The 18,522-nt window shown below is 35.6% G+C and overlaps 1 protein-coding gene and 1 long non-coding RNA gene across 2 annotated transcripts in view; one reads left to right on the top strand and one right to left on the bottom strand.

Annotated features, from left to right (window-relative positions):
• alk (ALK receptor tyrosine kinase) overlaps positions 1-18,522 on the top strand; it is a 465,705-nt gene that overhangs the window by 7,154 nt on the left and 440,029 nt on the right. The window lies entirely within an intron of this gene.
• LOC309479714 lies at positions 11,538-13,489 on the bottom strand. The gene is made up of 3 exons (XR_014199397.1): positions 13,255-13,489; positions 12,342-12,375; positions 11,538-12,092 (listed from the first exon to the last, which is right to left on the bottom strand). It is a non-coding gene; the product is annotated as an uncharacterized lncRNA (long non-coding RNA).

Raw genomic sequence — 18,522 nt, 5'->3', positions numbered from 1 at the left:
CTTATTTTGACCAGTATTTCAGAGGCGGCCTTGACTTTTGAGCATTGAGCATCATGAATGGCTTAGGACATGCGTTCCAGGATTTGTTTGAGACACATAAGCCTATTATCTCTGCATATGAAAGACTTATAGAGAAAATGGTGCCTTGATGAAAACAATCAGGAGAATGCAATTTTTGTCAGTGTGTTTTATTTCCCTCAATGTCAACATCAATTGAGCTAAAAGTGCTAATTATGCAGATTACAGCAAAACAGCAATTTGGGAAGATTAGCATATTCACTATGCATAGAAGTCTGTAGCCGTAGGTTATATATTTAAGACTTTGTTTTTGAGATTTTTCTAATTTTTCAAACAGACCTGCTCCAAAATTGGATCTATTGTCATCTAAATAACATACTTGAAAGTCATAGATTTCAATGCTCTCCTGCTCCCCCACACAGAGATTTAATGCCGATTTTGCTTTGAAGCATGGTTAGTTTTCTCACAGGAGCCTTGCTCACCTTTAAGGATATGTTGTTTTCGGATTTGGTTGAAGTTCTTTCACAGGGTTGCTTGAAAACTGATGTTGCATTGAAAGACGCTTTTGGTTTATGGTTTAACAGAAGGCGTTGAATTCCAGTGCAGTCAAAGGCTTTACGTTTGTAGGCGTTTGTGTGTCGTCTGTGCCGTCTCACCAGATTGAGATCAAGTTCTCGACGCGAGTGGAGCATCTAGGCATCCTCTAATAATAGGATACTGCATTGAAGTAAGTGAGAATCAATTGCCTCTTGACTTTTCAAGCTTGTATCAATCAAACACTCATGGGAAAATCAATAAGGTGTCAAATGACACAGGGGTTCATTGTTGATGTATTTTCTATAATCAATGAACTGGAGGTGCACCTGTTTACAACTAAGAGCATTGTTTCACTGTTTCACTGATCAAAAACTGATCTTAAAGTCCAAAGTATGTGGAGCAGAACTTGAGTGTCAAGGTCACTGGTGTATTGTGAAATGTTTTCTTAATTTTAATTGCAAAAAAAGTTTGTCCACAACAAAAGTTTCAAATATGTATCGCTAAATCATTGGCCAGGACCTCAGACTGCCTCAGGCCCTTTCCAAGACTGGCAACGGAAGTTGAATACCAAACCACAGCTACTATAGTGCATTTTATTTTTATTTTTATTTTTTACTTGAACCAAGTCATTTGTAGCTAACGGTGTAAGATGATCACTAAGGCACTCAGCTACTATTTTCACTCATTTGATTCCACACATAGTACTTGTGAACACTCAACTGAAGTGTGAATATGTTCTCTCAACTTGAAGAAACACTCACAATAGCCACAACAAACAGATATTTTGCATGACTGCACCTAGTAAGCTGATGAAACATTTTATTTTCTTCTGATATTACATTTATTTTACTGACCAAATTCCCATTCTGTTCCCAAGAGGAACATTGGGCCTGTGTAAAAATTCAGTTATAGTTGCTTTCAATTTAAAAGGATCCATCTTTAAGGGCTTCAATGTTTGGCTCAGCTAGCCATGCAGATAGATAAAAATCTATGCATCTTAATGAGCCGCCCTTTTAACCTGCCACCATCTATCTCCAATGCTAATGTGCACTGGTTCACTCGGAAGGGCCATCTGCAAATGGCCTCCACTGATGGCAAAATGTATATAGCTTAGGCATGGGCAATGGGACTTCTGGGGTTATTCTTCACTATATAGAGTTTTGAGGGAGGATGTTTTGTAGACCAAAACCTGGAAATAGCAGTTAGCATTATAGCTCATCTGGCTCCATTGTCCCAAAATCAATGGGTTTTTTGAATGGGTTATGGTTGATTGCCTGAAATAAGGTCTGTGGTTAACACAAACTCAATATTAAGTTTTATTCTACGACATATTTTTTAAAAAGCTTTCACTTGTCTTGTAAAAGGTGGTTGCTAACAAGTGGCTAAATGAGATTACAGAGTTTGTCAGGGATGTTAAACATCATCACACTGAATAGATAAACTCATCTACTCACTATTCCACTTCCACAGCCTTATTGTGTTGATAATCAGAGCGAGTAAACCTCACTCCCCTGGCCTCAAGAGGCGCTCTAGGGACTGACACTAGAGGCTGCGGGCCTTGTTAGCGCACCCGTCGAAAACGCCGGTTCGAATCCCGCTCGGAGCGATGCGAGTAGAACCAGGGGGATTACACATGCTCTTGCAAACTATTCCAACTCAAACTTTAAGGGAAAATACTTTTAAAATAAATACTGAAGGAGTTGTCGGAAGCTTAGTGATGGTAACGTTGAAGTCATGTGTCCGTGGTGTAGTTAGTTTATAACCTACGTTTAGCTTTTTACTCCTGCCGATTGAATTTAAAAAAAAGTTGTGTTCATTTGTGAAGGATATCATGAGGAACAAAACATGTAAGAATCATAATCTTTTGTTGGTCACAGAACTTACTTTCTTTAACAATGGATAAATCCGATTGGGTTTTTGTTGAGAGGACCAAGGCGTCATTCCGGCAGCTCTCTATTAGAGACCTTGTTACTCTTGACCATATGCAAGAGAAGATGCTTGAATAAAGATTGAAACATTTCATTATCATAATTAATAGGAGATAATATGATTCATGATTAGTTATTTCAAGAATTATTTACAAGGCATCTTTGATGACTTCAAATGGTTTTAAAAGTTCTTTGGGGTTCCGAGAATTAAAGCTGGATTTGGCATTGTTCTCGTACTCGGTGACTGATGTAAACCCACATTCTCTAATCCTCTAGTTGTATATGTGACATATACTGTATTTCCCCAAACTCATGAGTTTTTTTATTAATTGCTTTGTGCATGTGTTTCATGGGCATCTTTGTGCAGCTTGAAACCAAACAGGAAAAGGCATATTGAGTGGGATTTTGTGCTCTCTCTGAGACTTCATTAAGCAACTACTTGAGTGTGTACATGTGTGTAGAAGAACATAGCGTTTGATGTGGCAAGGTGATTTTAGAGCCTCTAGTGCAATGTTGCTGCATTATAAGTAGGTATCAGGACACTTCTCATTGGAATGCAAAGTGCAATCAAGTATCACTCAACACAAAATGACCTCACTGACTAGTGCAGTGCTCTTATATAAGGATAAGGTGATTATGTGCATGTGTTATACTTCCTATATAACTCAATTAGGCACACTTTTAGGCAAGTTTTGATAATTATGCATGCTTTTTAAAAGGACTCGATTTTATAAACTAGAATTATAATTAGCCAAACTGCAGTGGAGCGTGGATGACTTTTTTGACAATAGTAACATTCTTCTAGTTACAATAACCATGGTGATAGATTTTAACAAGGCCAAATTTAAGAATATCTTCCTCATTATTGGAAAACTCGACAAGCGACAACAGAATGGAAAGAACTCATGATTATGCCTCTGCAACTGAAACGTTTTGAGATATAGACAATATATATGTTAGAAACTCAAAATAAATGGATTAGACCAAACACATGGTTTGAGTAAATTTATATCATATACAGTATATATCACAGTACTTTTGCTAAAAATATTATAAAAAATTATTATATAATATTTATTTATAATATTTATATAACAATATAGTAATAATCTAATAAAATCTCATTTGATTATTTTCTCATTTTATTCAGAAATTGATGTTTGGATGCTTAAAGATTATTCATCATTCAACATCATTCAACAAATGAACGATGGTTTTGCAATAATAACCAGAATATGAAGCTGTGATGATAACTGTTGATATGCACACACTTGCGACTTTATGATTCACATCAGTTGCATGAGAAACTGTTACCTTCTGTTCTATTTTAATGTGAAATGCTGTGATGTTGCTTGGCAACAACTGTGTTTAACAAAACCCCTTAATAACATTTTTTTTTCTCTCATCTTCCATTCTGTGTTTTAATGTTTATTCATCTTTCTAACTTCTAACATGCAAATAATGTAAAGTGATCCTACCCATTGAAAGCAGCAGAAATAAATGTTCCTCTACAGTAAAATCTCTTTGGGAGGACACATTTACCAATTCAAAGTATTTACTGCCTAGTCCTAGTATGTGTTTTCATTTATTATTATTATTCATAATAATAATAATAATAATAATAATAATAATAATAATAATAATATATCAACATCAAGACTAGTAGCAACTATAATGGTTTGTGTACGGTAGTGTTACTCAACCTTAACCATTTTGTAAGAGAACTTTTTAAAATTCCCCTTTGGTATCATGATGCCATTTTAATTTACTTCCTCCTTTTTTGTAAATTCTTTTTTTAATCTTTTTTAAATTTTTTATATGATTCCTATATCATTTAAATGAAAAAAAGTTCCAACTATTTCTTGAATTTCTGCACTCGTCTTCATATAATTTCAGGGGAATTTAGCCTTGAGGTTATTTCTGATTGGTTGGTCATAGTGATGCAACTTGTAATCATGCTGGAAGTTATTACAACTGACAAACCTCAGACGAAAAACTTGTTGAAGCAAAAACATTTTGAACAAAATGAGACTTTGAGCCATAAAGAGCTGTGTGAGGGATGAAGTGTCAAGGGTTTACTGAATGCCAGGGGCAAGTGTTGCTCTAAGACCTCAGAATAAATAACCTCAAAAGAGATGGATCTGAAGCTCATTTTTTGAAATTTGTGTGAGTGTAAAGCTTCATAACATTCCTAAAACTCTTAACATTTCTCAAACTCTTTGATATACAAATTGGGATAGTTAAAACTTCATCGTTCACGTTTTGAGACCACCATCAAACACAATGCAACTCTCTTTTAGTCTTTGTGTACTCTGAACTCTGAGCTTTTAAAGGCCCTTTGAATTCACAATTAGAATTTTGACTTTTAGTTCATGTTTAGTATATAGATATTAGTGTTGTCACGATACCAACATTATTGTTTCGATACCGATACCAAGTCAAGTATTGCGATTTCGATACTTTTTCGATACTTTTCCTGAAAAGGGAGAAACACTCTCAAATATCACTGCTGTGCTTTATTTTAAAACCGGGACAACATTCTAATCATATAACACACTAATAAATGAACATATGAACAGCAGATATATTAAACATTTGAACAAAATATGAAATATGAAATATAAAAAATAAATTAGAGCAATGACATTCAAGGGAAAAAAAGAGATAAATTTAGCAGCATTATCTCATTTATCATAAGAAACATAAGAGCTTTATCTTGATTCTGAACTTTGAATAAAAATATGAACAGCGATTATATTAAACAATGTTTAATATTGGTAACATATGATAAGCCTCATTGGTGATATATTTGACATGTGGGGAGAGAGTTGTGGAAGGCCTATACTTCATGTTAAACATAAATATATAGCAGCAAAGACAACAATGGGCTACAGAATAATTCGTTCTGTATTGAGAGGTGCAATATTTGAAAAATCGATAATATTTTTTTTAATTACATTTATATTGTATTTATGTCAAAACTTTCAAACATCAAAATGTCATTTATTAATATGTATTCGTGTCAAAATGACATAGAAACATCTTTTCCTATTCTATTTTGCCTGGAAACGCTTCCAACAGGCTTGCGTGTCGCGTGAAAAATAGGCGTCGGTTCTATTTGTAGCATACACGCGTTTTCCGCGCGTCTCGAGCTGCGCCCAGACGCATGTGTCACGCAGACAGTTAACATGGGAGCCGAAATAAAAACGGACACGACACGCAGACAGTGTGTCGCCGGCCTTACAAATCTGGAACGTGGTCATTCTTAGAAGTATGATACTAATAAATTAAGGAATCGTGACGTTTTTCATTTCCTATTTACTTTTGAAGTATCGGTGCAACGTGCAACAGAGCAAGGTAGGCAACGTACTTCCATATGTCACTCCTCGCGTCATCTTTTTCTACGAGTCGTGGACCACTTGTGCTCGCACATGCAGCCATCTCGCTGTAGTGTTTTGTCACATGACACTGACAGCGGCAGGTTCTTTGCTGCGTGCGTCAGGAAAAAAACACAGACGTCCATAGGGAGGCGTTTTTTCAACAAAAAAAAATTAAGTATCGATACTGATAAATGTAGGTATCGTGACGTTTTTAATTTCCGAGTATCGCGATACTTTTGAAGTATCGGTACACCGTGCAACACTAATAGATATACAAAAATGAAAATTCTGTCAGTAATTACTCACCCTCATGTTGTTCCAACCCCGTAAGACCTTCGTTCATCTTCGGAACACAAATTAAGATATTTTTGATTAAATCTGAGAGCTGTCTCACTCCTCCATAGGCTTCTAAGACACTATAACTTGCTGGCCCAGAAAATGCATTAAAGACATCGTTAATATAGTCCAAGTGACTACAGTGGCTTAATCTTAAGTTTATAAAGCGACGAGAATACTTTTTGTGCGCAAAAACAAACAAAAATAACGACTTTATTCCACTAGTCATTTCCTTCTCTCTGGGCCTCGAGTGAGTTCACGTAGTGTTTTAGCGCAGCGCGTCTGTGTTGTACGTCACACGTAGGCTCACTATTGGCCGACGCTGGTCATGTGTGTGATGCGTGTGACGTGCAACACAGACACACTGCGCTAAAACACTACATGAAAAAACTCGAGGCCCAGAGAGAAGGAAATGACTAGTGGAATAAAATCGTTTTTTTAATGTTTTTTTGCGCACAAAAAGTATTCTCGTCGCTTTATAAACTTAAGATTGAGCCACTGGAGTCACTTGGACTATATTAACGATCTCTTTAATGCATTTTCAGGGCCAGCAAGTTATAGTTTCTTATTATTGGGGGGATGTGTCCTCCTCTATATATATGGTGGTTATGGCCCTGATTTAAACATTTAACAAGTAGCAAGTTGCAAAGTAGCTATGACATAACTAAAACTAATTGGCTACTTTATTAAAAAAAAGAAGAAAAAAAAAGAAAGAAAAGGATGATCAAATTGTTATGTTCCACCATTTCAATAGGAAACGTGTCAACACTGGACAGAAAACTGCACTTGTCAAGTGATGTCATGGGCTTTACTATATAATGGCTCACTAAGAGCAGCTGTGTGTTCTGGGTTACAAAGAGAAATGAGAAAGCTACCATTCCAAACACGGAAGCAAGTTTAGTAACTTGGCAGATGATGCAACACAGAATTATTGAAGTTCAGCCTTCGAGACTTTCAGAGAAAAACGAGATGAGACCAGCACTTTGACAGTAAGCCTTTAAACTCAAGGTTCCACTTGACGTGTGCTGTTTCATAAAGTAAAAAAAGCAAAAACGACCATTTCAGGACTCTCTACACAACATTAATTGTTGATTGAAATCCATACATTTCTGTAGATTAATCATTTATGAATATAGTATTAGATTAGTTGGTAACACTTTATTTTGATTGTCCCTTTTGAACATTCTGTTGACTATAAGTAACTGTATGCAACTAGATGTCAACTAACACTTATTAGAGTATCAATAGACTGTCTGCTTAATATCTGCTAACAATTTATTGTGATAGTCTCCCAACAGACATTCTACTGACTATAAGTAACTTCGCAACTACTTATTCTAACCCTCTAATGACAGTTAGTAGACATGTGGGTCTAACGTATTGTCAACAGAATGTGTTAAAGGGACCATCAAAATAAAGTGAAACAGATTAGTCTATATATATGTAATTCAAGCCTGAACACGGCCATAAACAAAACCTGAAAATCTGACCTGAGGTGAATGACAATGTTAAGTAATTTAGGACTGAACTCTTTAAATTGCTCCTTATTTCTTCAAGAGATTCTCATAGCTCTGACTAAAATATGAAGGACCATGTACACACTGGGGGGGGGGAAAATGACATCTAAATGAACTGTTTTTATTCAAGTGAAAAATATACTTCAGTGATGTTATCCACCTAAATATATTGATTTAAACCAACACAATTTTTTTTGTTATTTTTGTTTTTGTTATATCAGGTAGCTCAATTGCAAGTTACCACTTTTTACAGTGTATGTGTCAAAAAGTTACTGATGCAAACTCAAAACTTGCCTTAGACCAGACGGCTTGTTGGGTCCGTCAGGCACAGGTTGGGTGTCAGACTCTAGATGTTAGAAACAGCCACGCTTAATCTCATTTCTATGTGACGGCCATGTCGAGTGGATATCTGTCTTGACAGCTTCTGATTCAGCTCAACCCCCGAATGAGACAAAGAGCAAGGGAGTGAGATGCGAAGAGAAGAGACTGAAAGATAAAGAATTAGTGCTGACTTAAGGCAAATCTGCAGTAAAATGACATCCACCACGGGATATCAACTGCCAGTGCAATTCTAATCCAGAAGAGATACGAGTCAGAGTGGGAATGGAACAAGCTGTTATTTTATATCTGTTTGGCTTCGGTTATTGCCGAGATGCATGTGTAAGTAATTGATTTGTATGCTTGGAGTGGGCCAAGTGGTTCCTTTTAGTGTGTAGCATTAGCCAAGTTCAGGATGTAGTGCACATGACGCCAAAGGATTACGCACTGATTTGCCTTGCTTCTTCTTAGCCTGCGTTTTTTCTACTTCTTTTTGATGGATTTGTTGTTGGAATTTTCTTATTGTCTTGACAGGCATAGGACAATTGCAGCTTCAGAGGTCCTTCTGGCAGGGTCTTGTATTTATGCGTGCATGTAACATTTTCAGCTCATAATTTGGACAGCAGAATTAATCTGCGCTCACACTAGACTTTGATTACTCAATTTCTATGGACTCTGTAAAGGTTGTGATATGATGTCACACACTCTTTTTTTATAACATGAATTCAACATAACATAACAATAGTACATTCAAAATGTAAAAATATACAATCTACTCGACTTTACTGCAAAAATATGCATTCTTTAATTTCAGCCAAGCGGTCACACCATGACGTATTGATTTTCTGTCACACGTCTTCGCGAATGCGAATGCGAATTCACAGGTCAGAGTTCATCACACTCGAACAGCGAAATGGGAAATGAGCTTGCGTTTCCGGTCTGATGCATTCGCATGTGTATGAATAGAAGTCAATGGAACGAAATGTGTAGTGTGACCGGCCCCTTAGTTCACCCAAAAATGAAATTCTGTCATAATATACTCAACCTTATGTGGTTTAATGACTCTAAAAATGTCATGTGGGATAACCATTAAATAAAAATGAACACCATTTTCTTTACACCTTGAATGCATCTTAGTGTACACAATTATTAATGGTTAAAATAATAATGAAAAATTCTATATTGAAATATGATCTCACTTTATATTAGGTAACCACTATGTACTTATCTCAAAAAAACTAAAACAAAGAAAGTTAGGTATAGTGCATTCAGTGGTTTTGTTGAAATGTCTCTTCTAAGAAATGATTATAAAAGGTTGTGCCAAAAGATTTACATTCTTTTAAAGTCCTCCTATGGTGAGAATCAAGCTTTTAATGTTGTTTATGTGTCTATGTGGTGTTATTAATATGCTATAAGACAAATCATGTGCAAATTCATAAGTCAACACCATTGCTGAGTATTTTCTCCTCAAAACTGCAGTGAACCAAAAACAGTCTCAAAAGTGCAGTTTGAAATCGCTGGTGTTTCTGATGTCACAAATGACCTTGTAACCAATCAGGTCAATGTGTGACCGTCAAAGAGTGGATCTCTGAGCTGGTGTGAGTAAGTGGAGGCGGGGCTCATTTGCATATTCATAGAACCACGTATACTAAATGAGGCAAGAGTGTAGAGTTACATTCAAGCTATTTTAAGGCATGACAAAAAAACAATTTCTAGAAAATAATGTTTAAATATGTCATTTTGGTGATCAAAGATGAGTTTTAAGGGACAAAATGATTGACTACAAGGGGGCTTTAAAGCTTTTTTTCTTCATTATGATATCAGGACAATTGTATCACCCTAACATGTGCCCCACAAAAAATATCAAATATTTAAAATATCTCATCCGAGTCATTTTAATGTATTAATATTTTGGGGATATTTTGGGGATATTTAATTTAATTTTTATCAATCAATAAATTCCTCTTGAAACAAACTTTGTTGTATTATTTAAATTTAATACTGTGAAGCTGCTTTGATACAATCTGTATTGTGAAAAACGCTATACAAATAAACTTGACTTGACTTATTATTTCTACTGTGAAAAACAAAGGAAATATCCTACAGAATGTCAAGTCTGCTCTTTAACGTACGATGAAGATAGACAGTGGCCAGAGGTTGAGTAGATGACAGAATTTACATTTCTCTGTGCATTATCCCTTTATAGTCAAGGAGAGCACTAGGTCCCCTTTCACAATGCTGACAGTGAATTAGTACGCCAATAGAGAGGCTGGAGCTCGGAGAAATGTAAAATGTGGGTAGGATCAGCATGTGGGATTAAGACCAAGAACCTGTTCTGATTAACTGTCATGAGAGTGACGTGTGTTGCTGAATGCTGTTGGTTTGACACACAGCTGTTAACCTTTACAAACGGCTGGCCCCTCTCTACGTCTCCACATTTAACATCACACAGATACGGCCCCGTGCTGTTCATTTGTTTAATAAACCCCCATGTAACCAGCAGATGCCATAATCCTTCTCTATCATACTGTTCTTAGCTTATGTCAAACATTGCAAAATGTGGAAACACACTTTAATCCCCCCCCCCCCCCCCAAAAAAAAAGAAAAACAAATTTGTCACTATTTACTTACTCACTCAAAAGGTGTTCAAGCTCCAAAATCAGAGTAAGAAAAATAATTCTTAAAAAGAATAATAATACAATTTAGTAATATAATAATACACTGTAAAAAAAAAAACTGTGAAAAAACGGTATTATTCCGGCAGCTGGGGCGCCAGAAAATTACCGTAAAATAACGGCCAAAAACAATCTCGTTAAAATACAGTAATTTTCCATAATTAAATAACAGATTATATCTTTAATATTACATAAAATCTTATGTAATTATTGGGATTTTTAACGTTTAAAAAAGTCATATACACCTTTAAAACAATTAAATACTGTAAATTTAAGGTTTTATACAATTATTTTATATAATAATGCTGTCTATCTACAGTAATTTTCTTTTAATATAGTTTTTCTGTGTAAAATAACAATGAAATTATGTATAAAAATTGCACACAAGTACATAAATTCAAATACAAATGTTTGTAAATTTACAGTTTTTATTTTTATTTGTACCGATCCAATTTCACAACATCTCTAATTAAGTTCTTAATAATAGCAAATGTACAGTCAATTTCTTTTAAATTAACTAAATGTATGAGTACAGAATACCTGCATATTTACAGTATTAGTAATTGAACAAACACTAAACATCAAGATAAGTGATTGATAGGAAATAGATGCTTAGTATATAATTTAGAACATGTAAATATATCCACAATAAAAAGCAATTACCGTATACCTTTACAGTATAACTTATTTTAACATTTACAATTACATTTTATCCAAAGTGACTAACCAATTAAGATAATAATTAAAGATAATAAAAAGCAACAAGTGCAGTGACAAGTCCCAGTTAGTCGCACAGTACACATAGCAAGGTTTTTTTGTTTGTTTTTTTACAAAGATATAGTATTATTGGGTGAAGTGTTTATGAAAAAGATGGATCTTTAGCAGTTTCTTGAAAATGTGTTGAGTTGCGCCGGTCATTCCACCACCAGGAAACAGTCCAGGTAAATGTCAGTGAAAGTGGTTTTGTGTCTCTTTGGGATGATGGCACCACAAGGCGCCGTTCACTTGCAGAACACATGCTTCTGGAGGACACATAGATCTGAAGCAGTGAGTTTAGGCATAGGGCTACCTTTAAAGACAACTCTTGCTGCAGCATCTGGATCAGTTGCAGAGGTTTGACTGATACTGGAAGAGCTGCCAGGAGAGCATTACAATAGCCCAGTCTGGATAGAACAAGAGAGTTGTGTAGCTCCGATAGGAAGGGCCTGATCCTCCTAATGATAAGGCAAATCAGCAGGATCACAGCAAGTATGTTTTGGCTGAAAGTTGAACCATAAGCAGTTCTGTCTTGGCAAGGCTGATTTGAAGGTGAAGGTCATTCATCCAGCAAGAATTTTCCATCAGGTAGGCTGAGATGCGAGCAGCAACCGTCAGATCATCTGGCTGGATTAAAAGGTAGAGATATGTGTCATTAAGATATTAGTGATAGGAAAAGTCATGTTTCTAAATGACAGAGCCTAGTTAAAAAAAAGAAAGAAAGATGGGTGGAATCTAACACAATCGTAATCTTGCTGTAGCAAATCCAAACCTTGTGCATACTTTTAGTGCAATCATATGGAATCAGAAGACTGTTATGAACATATGGAATCAGAACCATTATGATTTTTATGTTTTAATGAATTCTTCCCATACCTTGTTTGCCATGATCATCTGCTTTCCACGTGACCTGAAATCACACACACACACACAAGTTATTTTAAAACTCAGTATTAGATTTACACATGTCAGAATATGTTCCATTGGGACAATGCAAAAACTCAACTGACTATGATCTTGAAGCTGAGCTGGAAAGGCCAGCAGTAATATTTTGAGCTGCCATGTGATTTTAGCTAAGTTACATTTATAGAAAGTAACATTAAATGAATATGATTTACTGTGACCTAGACCTAGATACACCTAGGGGTTCATCATGTTGTATTCATATTCTAGTCTTCCTGTTCTAGGCTTTCCTGTATCATCAACAAGTACGTTAAGTTACAGACAGTATTTCGATTTCTTAACGGTCTTAATAAAGTTAGTCATGTTAACTATTACGAAATAAACAAAAGAAACACAGTAGGCCTATTTTTAGTAAAACTGTGGCTATTACAATGGTAAAAAAATCAGCTAAAAACGTGTTTACTACAATTTTACTATAATAAAATAAAGTTAAAAAAAAGTTTACAAAAAAAAAAAAAATTTGAAAAATAAAGTTTTCAGCTTCCAGACATGGTTTCAAAATGTCCCGCCATTTAAGAGATTGGTTTAATGTTACTGACTATCATAACGAAGATTTTATACACAATTATGGACTTTAATATGAATAACAAGTCTACTAAAGATTGTTTTAGGTCTATAAGTTAACAAGTAAGTTAGAGTGGGTTCAACTGATCTTTCTTAACACAGATCGATAATTGAAAAGACCCATGCTGCATTTGTGTTTTGCCCTCGACGCCAGTTATGACTGAACATAATTTAAGAATGCTAACGTTAGCATGGAAACAGTCTAACCACTTAACACAAATGTAATATAAAATATCATTTACATGTAGTATTAAACTCTTACCTCAGCCGTTGATCGGTCGGGATGAGGTCTGCTGTGACGAACCAGGCTCACTGAAAAAGGGCGCGTTATTTCCGGACTGACTGACACCAGACTACAACTAATATGTGTTCAGCAGCGCTCCTGCTCACGGCTGCTTCTGTCGAATACGATTATAGCTCTGAATTCAAATCTCCCGCTTGCCCTTGACACAGATCGACGACAGAGACAGATTTGTAGCTAACCGTTGTGGGCTGGGCGGGACGTAATGGCGGATAATTTGAATCTGCGCGCGGCCGCGCGCGCGGGCACACACACACACATTCAAACGCACACAAAGCCACGCAATGTGCAGCAACGCAGATTTGGAAAAACGATTCATAAAAGACATAAAATATAGGCCTAAATGAAATTTACGGGCAAATACAAATGATGATCAAAATGAACATCTATTTGCAAGACAAAATTAAAAGATTATAAATAATTAAATAGGCCTGCCTAATGTGTGGACAAATCTTAAAACTCACTTTAACCCCCACATGGTTTTCTTTAAGGAAAACATGTTAAGTGACTGCTGATTTCTGCAGTTATACCTTATTTTCTTTGTTTTCTAATTCCACAGAAATAATCTGTAAAATATTACTTAATTTTTTATGTAAAATTACACATAACCCTATAAAATTACAGAAAATTTCCTTTAAAAAACGTTAAATTAATGTAAAACCACAATAAAAGCAATTACCTGTAAATTTAATAGTGGATCTTTAAATTACAACAAATATCTGTAAAATAACAGGTATTCACTGTATAATGACAAAACGGCAAAATTCTGTAAAAAATACAGACAGTTTCCTGTAAATTTACCGTTTTTTTTTACAGTGTAGTCCATAAGTATTCTTGAACTAAATTGCAAGTCTTCTGAAACCATTTGAGAGATGCATGTGGGGAACAGAGTTATTTGCTGAATATCCGCCTCCCAGTGGCACTTTCATGAGAATAATGAGAGACATAGCAATTCATAAATGATTCATTATTTACAGTGTGATCTTTTCAATAAATCTGTTGATGTGCTTTGCAGAACCAACCTGTGGTTTTCCCCAAAAGCATCATTAACCGACTGTAGTCACAAGTTCCGTTGTCAGCAGCATTACAAAAATTCAGTGTTTCCCGAAAGCATAGTTCAAACAAACATTCTCAAACAACATACAGAGATCGACACAAAAATATCCTGCCATTGAATCAAACATTTGTAAACAATGCGACATGATTTAAAACATAGCGAAGAAGTCCTCAGATGTTTGCTATTTACAGCAATAATCTTGATATTAATTTGATCTTGCAGCAAATTGTATCCACCTGCATACTTCTATTGGCATATTGTTGAACCAATGTGGATTGAACAACAGATGTGCATCAAAGTGAGTCGTGACTAGCTAGCTAATTTCTCCAATGATGCATTGTCCTGTGGTAGTTAAGCAGTGAGTTACATTGTTGTACAGGAAACACATCTCTTGATTGATTCATGAATCTGACGGATCTGGTTCTCGAATTCAACTCACTGACCCAATCTGATCACAATGGTTAATGGATGAATGGATTGGAAGAACAGACTAAAATGTGGCTTATTATTCAGTGCTGTTAAATTTTTTTACTGAAAATTGTACTTTTATATTAAAGCAAATTTAGTTTTTATGGTGAAATTAAGTTGTAAAAAGCCAAAATAAACAAATCAAATATTATATTGACCTACATGGTTGTGTCTAAATAAAATACATGTATTAAATACAGTACACTGCAAAAGTAGTAAAACACATATTGTCTAATTTACCTATAATATTATTTGTCATCTACACAACAAAATGTGTTTCTATTCAAATACAACAAAAACTATGAATTTTGAGTTAAATCCTCTCAGGGAACCAATTTAACTCAGGGAAAATCATTTATTTTAATGATGTTGAAGTTACATGAACAAATTATGTTTGTTTTACTTTATTGATTCATGTGGGGAAAGAAGTGTGTTGGATTTACTGGATTTAATCATGTACAACACATGATTAAATCATGTAAATACAACACATTTTTTGCTCTGTGGTCTTTATGGTAAATAATATTTTTACTTTGTATGAATGTTTTGGCCTATTTTTGATTACTTCTTTAACCAAACCATAAATATACCTTGAGAAAATGTAATACATTTGGCTATAACAAATTAGAGTATTTTTGGTCAAAAAGTTCCATAGTCCATAAGTTGTTCAAAATTATTTATTTTTTTCCAGATTCTGTTGGATGAGTTCAAAGTGACTGAGCATGAGTAAATTGTTTAATTTTTTTTTAAACAAATTGTAAACTAAACAGTTACACTTTATTTTAAGGTAATGTAGTTAAATTGTACTTACTCAAATGTAACCCTGGATCACAAAACCAGTCACATGGGTCAATTTTCTGAAATTGAGATGTATACACCATCTGAAAGCTGAATAAATAAGCTTTCCATTGATGTGTGGTCTGTTAGGATAGGACAATATGTGGCTGAGATCTGCCAAAATCTGGAATCTGTGGGTGCAAAAAAATCTAAACATTGAGAAAATCTCCTTTAAATTTGTCCATTTATGTTCTCGATTGTGCTGCATTCACTCATAAAAATAAATGTTTTATATATTTACGGTAGGAAATGTACCAAATATCTTTACTTAATATCCTAATGATTTTTGGCATAAAAGAAAAATCGATAATTTTGACCCATACTATGTATTGTTGGCTATTGCCACAAATATACCCGTGCGACTCGTGACTGGTTTTGTAATCCAGGTTCACAAATAAGCACTGAGTAATATTAATTAACTGCATTTACTTACTGCAGAGTTATGGTAGGTTTTGTTTAGGGTTAGTTACTTGTAATCATGCATCATTTATTACTATAGTAAGTACATGTAGTAACGTGTAACTATATAGCCTTAAAATGAAGTGTTACCAACTAAATCTTTAATAGGATGTGAAGTAATGCACCATCAAATAATGCCTGTAGGTGCCGAACACAGCAGGAGACGATTTTCACATCATCCACTGCTGCTAACCCGAAGAAACCAGTGACACTTATGACTCAGGAGAGAGTCTCATGCTAAAGAGACGGTACAGTCAAAACAAGATGGAGCTTGGGGCTTATCACCTCAGCTCACACCACACACCACACACATCTACGTGCTCAGCAGTGTGGAGCCGCTTGGTGAGAGCCCTAGCTCTTCTCAGAGACAGGTCACTAGAACTGAATGCCGAGTGCCAATCCTAACTGTCCTGTGCTCTGATACCTCTTCTTACGGAGAGCTTATCTTCACCCTACTTTTCATCCACTGCTTGAAGCTCTGAATGGAAAAAAGAGAGAGTCTCAAGGAGAAAGGCATCAAAGTTTGACAAAGTCAGAACTTCTCTAATTGGCGGTTAAAATTCAGAGCAAGTAGGCTTGCGCCGTACACTTGAGAGCACAGATTATTCCGGCTGAAATACGGAAGCGCAAAATTGGGGACTGCCGAGAAACACTGCGGACTTTGCATGTCACACAGGCACCATCAATCATAACAGGCGTCTGCTTATTTGCCACCACTCTTGTCTTCTAGAATCTCATTTTGATTTGGGATTTGGGGAAGAGTTCCGAGACAAATTGCTTTCTTTTTTCTTGAGTCAGTCGCTGCTATTTGGCGAAACAAACAGAACATAATTTCAAGGTCTCATTGCTTCCTATATTTATGCTTAACTATACAAGAGATATTGTAAGTGCTGGAGACAGACCATGCATATGCGAATGAGAGAAAACAATACTGATAAATATAGCATCTGTAGTCATAGCTTAGAGTAAGTCGCCCAGGTTTGTCCATCATTCACAACTGAATTGCCTTTTTAATTCCAAATCAGTTCTTGAATTTAAATTAAATTTGAATTGAGGTAACAAACATGATGCAGATTTGCAATTAAAACTTGTAATTCTTGTGTAAATACCATATTTGACACTCCTCTCTGTGGTGAAAAGCTAATATTGTAAGTAAATTTAGTTGCGTGAAACCATTCAAGAGTGTATAGGAAACAATCCTCCTTAATTCAGTTAAAAATAAAGCTGCTTATATTGATTATATTTGAGGATTTGGTTGTTCCCCCGCGGTTGAAATCATCACGTTCCGGGGGGGTGGCTTTAGAGATATCAGTCCCATTTTCTCATTCAGGATCTTCTCTTGCATGACCACAAATAGCAGCCTGGGGGTGTTACCAAAATGGCCGCTGAGTGAACTGACTTGGTTCTTAAGTGAGACTGGTTATGTAAGAGCGAAGTTAGGGCTTGCTCACACCACAAAGACTTGGCTAGGATTCACAGCCATTTACATCAACTCAGTTCATCAGTTCTAGGTGATCTGGATCACTTTGAGCTGACACATCAGTACAGAGGCAAGAAAGTGTAACCGATCACACTGGATAACTCCCAGCTCAGTGACATTAAAATGACCTTCCTTGAAAGACCACTGACTTGGCTTTCACCCCAGAGTTTTTGCTCATTTTTCTTTTTCAAACGTTTGCCTCTGGTCATTCAGCAAGTGTAGAAGTGAACAGGGCAACGGCAAGGGGACAGGGCAGTACGTTCGGGTCTCTTTCATTCGCTCGCTTGGCAACAATCTTTATAGTTGTTCAAAGTTTTGCTTATTTTAAACATTAATTTGAAGTGCAGAATAAGTCTGTTTTATGTCATTTTACTTGAAAACAGATTGAAGCAAAACTTGTGAACATTGTGTGACAAATGCCCTTTCTGACAGACATGGCAGATTTGTAAAAAAAAAAAAAAAAAAAACGGTGACAGAAAGTCTAGCATTAATTTTATCCTATCTGTTTTCCTTCCTCGATTTAGACTTTCTTTTTCTGCTGTCATTCCATAGGGATTTAATGTCATGAATCATGGAATAAATATCCACCTCCCAAAAAGAAATAAATACGCTTCTCTCTGACTGAATCTTAAATCCAAGTTGCTAAATTAGCTCTAGTTTGTGCTCGGAATGAATAAATGACACGCCATATACTCAGGCTGTAAGGCAGGACCCGTTTGCATTTAAATGCTGTATTAAGTTGTCAAGGTTTTGGGGCAGTAAATGTTTTTATGCATTTCATATGGACCTGGAAAACAGCATTTTGTTTCTAACTCAGAGGTAATAGAGATAATAAATCTAGGTGAGGATTATCATCACAGTTGTCTGAAAAATATTTTTGTGTTTATCCAAGAAAATGCAATTCCAGGTATTACACCCAAATCCTAGA

The sequence above is a fragment of the Leuciscus leuciscus genome (genome assembly GCF_965113295.1).
Source record: "Leuciscus leuciscus genome assembly, chromosome: 17".
Taxonomy (NCBI): Eukaryota; Metazoa; Chordata; class Actinopteri; order Cypriniformes; family Leuciscidae; genus Leuciscus; species Leuciscus leuciscus.
The sequence above is the reverse complement of the archived record's forward strand: the minus strand, read 5'-3'. Positions and strand labels throughout refer to the sequence as shown.